Source organism: Olea europaea, chromosome 9 (assembly GCF_002742605.1).
Source record: "Olea europaea var. sylvestris chromosome 9, O_europaea_v1, whole genome shotgun sequence".
NCBI classification, from domain to species: Eukaryota; Viridiplantae; Streptophyta; class Magnoliopsida; order Lamiales; family Oleaceae; genus Olea; species Olea europaea.
The window spans coordinates 9,355,571-9,359,006 of NC_036245.1; positions in this window are offsets into that span (position 1 = coordinate 9,355,571).

Here is a 3,436-nt window from a genome sequence, read left to right on the forward strand (position 1 = left end):
AATATGGTGCTCAATTTGCAATTTTCCAATATTGAATTACACAAAATTTAGAAATATAATTTTCACATTCAACTCAATCATATCAACACTATTAAAGAATACAAGCAAAATTATTTGTATAATCTCGTATATTTCTTATTCAAGTATGAAATATACAAGTATATTTTTTTTAGATGACACAATACTGTTATGCAATTGTAAAATAATTTGCAATTACTTTCTTATATCATGGAAATATTTCTAGATATTGCTTCAAAAAATTTCCAAAAAATTAAAATTCATATACTAATAAAAATACGATAAATGCAAAATTCGTGCAATGCGTGTAACAATCATTGTGTGGAGAGGTTTTTTTTTTTTAAAACTTCGCACTGTACAGAGAGTCCGCACTTTGTGAGAAGAGATTTTTTTTTTTGGTTGCTTATAGCAGTTTACATTTACTAAAATTATTGTTATTATTTTTATTGCTAGTGACATGATGTGTGGAAGAATATTTGTTTGACATAATTATTTTTTTAATGCTAGTGTGATGATGTGTGGAAGAACATTTGTTTGACATAAGCAAAATGAAAAATAAAAAATGACATTATGCATAGTAAAATTAGATTCATTTATTATTGCATGAATAGTAAACCCCCATTCTCCTTTTTATTAGAAGTTAGATATGTACTTATAATATTGAAGTTCAATTAAGATTTTAATTGTTATGCCTACACCTGTAAAATTTCTGCAGTTTTGAGTTCTTAAAGAACATCAAAGAATGCTAGTGTTTGAGCGTAAAATTGAAAAAAATCAAAGCAAAATAATTTTTATTTTTTATAAAGCATGTTATAAGAGTAATTCTTAGAACACCCATGCCATGTGTTTCAAAAAATTTTATAGGCGATTTAAATTATAAATGAGTAAACATTACGTATGGATCATTTGAAATGAGTGTATAAAAAGTAATTTGATTTTGAATGGCCAACTTACAAAAATACTTCTAAAATTAGGGATCTTTTGAAAAAGTATATAAAAAGTATTTTGAAAGTAAAAAGTATGATGCATAATTAGGTGCCTTTTTTTTAATTAAAAAGTAACACAATATCACTTTTTAAAGTTCAACAACATTTTTTTAATTAAAAGACAATATACAATATCAATTTTATTAAAAAGTGATGTATGTCGCTCACCAGAGTAATAGATATTTCAAGAAAATGGCATGAAAAGAGTGGCAAACGCTAAAAAAAAAAAAAAAAAGTGACAAAAATCAAATAAAAAAAAAGTGAAAAACACTAAAAAAATGACAAAAATTAAAAAAAAATTCACAATTTTTTTTTTAAAAATGTGACCCCAATTTAAATATTGAAATCAATTCAATAAAGTGGCAAAAATTTAAAAAATATAAAAATGATACAACCACTATCCCTCCTCTTGCTTCGTTCACCGCCAAGCATCTTTAAGTCAATTTATTAAAAAACACCGATCAAAATGTCAAACGTCTTTATATTAATTCACCACCACCATCTACCAACTAAAGTCACTGTTACATTATCCAATGATTTGTCATACAAAATTCCTCATCCAACTCAATACTCTCGACACCCTTCGAGTAATCATCACAGTCACTACGATCTCCAACAATTTAGCTTCCACAACCGAATTCTTGCTCAAATCCACTAGACTATTAGTTTCTATCAACAAAATTTCAATTTTTTGCATAAAGAAATTACATAAATCCCATTCCATCCAGAACCTGGAATGATTTTAGCTATAAAATCCAGTTTCACATAATTTCCCAAAAAAAAAAAAAATCACGAATCCACCAAGCAAAGCAACTGAGCAGATGTCGAAGGAGAAGAAAGCAAATGGTCTCGGGCAAGTTGTAAACATACAGATACATAAGGAGAAGAAGTCTTTCACGAATCAACGACTCTTTTTCCTCCAACACCTTAGCGACGAAGTCCAAAATTCTTAGGGTTCAAATTTTTCGAGCATTTCATCATATGAATTTGAAAGCTCATTGTAAGAACATTTTTCATTTATATATATCTTGTTTTCGATTGCCATGAAGCATATATTTGCCATTTCGTTTTGACTATCATTCCCATTTTGTTCTTCATCATCTCTATCATTCCATGTGATTTGGAGTGCATTTTTCTTGAATTTTTTCCTTTAATTCAGGCGTTCGGTTCTCTTGTACCCTGGCTTATCACAATCATAGCAAATAATCTTTTTTCTTCTTTCTTCGCATTTTCCTCATTTGTTTGAAATCTTCAATTATTACAAAGACCTCTCCATTTCTTGACGAGAAGAACCAAGTCATCAAACTCTTTATCATTCATGTTTTCTTTTGACGTTCCTTCTTCAATTTTCGATTCTAAGGCAATGTACCGTTTGGGAGGCTTTTTTAATTTCTCCTTGCTTTTTTTGTTTTCCCCTTAACTTCGACATTATTTAGTTTGTAGGTCATTAATGTTCAGTAGATAGGAGTGGGCATTTTTTCTCGGAACTGGTGGAATCGGACCGAAACCTTGAGAATCGATCAGTTCAATTCCGGATCTTCTAAACAACAATTTAATTTTAGGACAAATTATTAAGAACCAATCGGTTCTGGTTGGGTTCTAGTATCGGAACAGTTCGACGGTTCTCAAATGATTTTTTATTTTTTATTTTTTTGGTAAAATATATCACTTAATCTCCAATCACTTTTATTAAAAAAAAAAAAAATTGGGTTTCTTCTTTATTTTAGACTCGAGGAATTTCCTTCACTTTGATTATTTCATTCTCTCTTCTTATAATTTTTTGATTAATTGATTCTCAAGTCAAATTAGAATATTGGGTAAATCGATATCTAAATAAATTTATTTACAATATTTAATTTCATTTCTAAGATGCGAAAGTTTTATTTTGTTTTCACTTTGATTACATAATTGTTGATCCAATTGAAACTTTTCATCTAAATTTCTACAAATTATAACGATAGAACCAAAAGTTGCAATAAATTTTTAAAGGGTATCCAATTCAATGTTGGATTTTGATTTTGATGGAAGTTTTTTTAATCATTGGAGTACTGTGCAGTTTATATAAGTTGATGATTATTGATTATTGCTTGATGATAGTAACTTATATTATTTGGATATTGTTTTTAAATTTGTATACTTAGAGCCTGTTTGAGTCACATTATTTGTAGAATGAGAATGAAAAATAGAGCCGTTATGGACCCCACACAAGAAATAGAAATTCAAAAATGGTGATTTGATACGATGGATAACAGTCATATTTTTCATTTTAATGAGGTAAAAATGGGGCTCAAACAAGGCCTTAGTCTTCTTTTAATTTTTGAATAATATGTTCAATTTTTCTATATTTTGTTAAAAGTATCACGTTTGTAGCATCTTTAGATTTTTATTAGTGAATATTTTTATTTTGACATTTTCAATGTAAAGAAACGGAC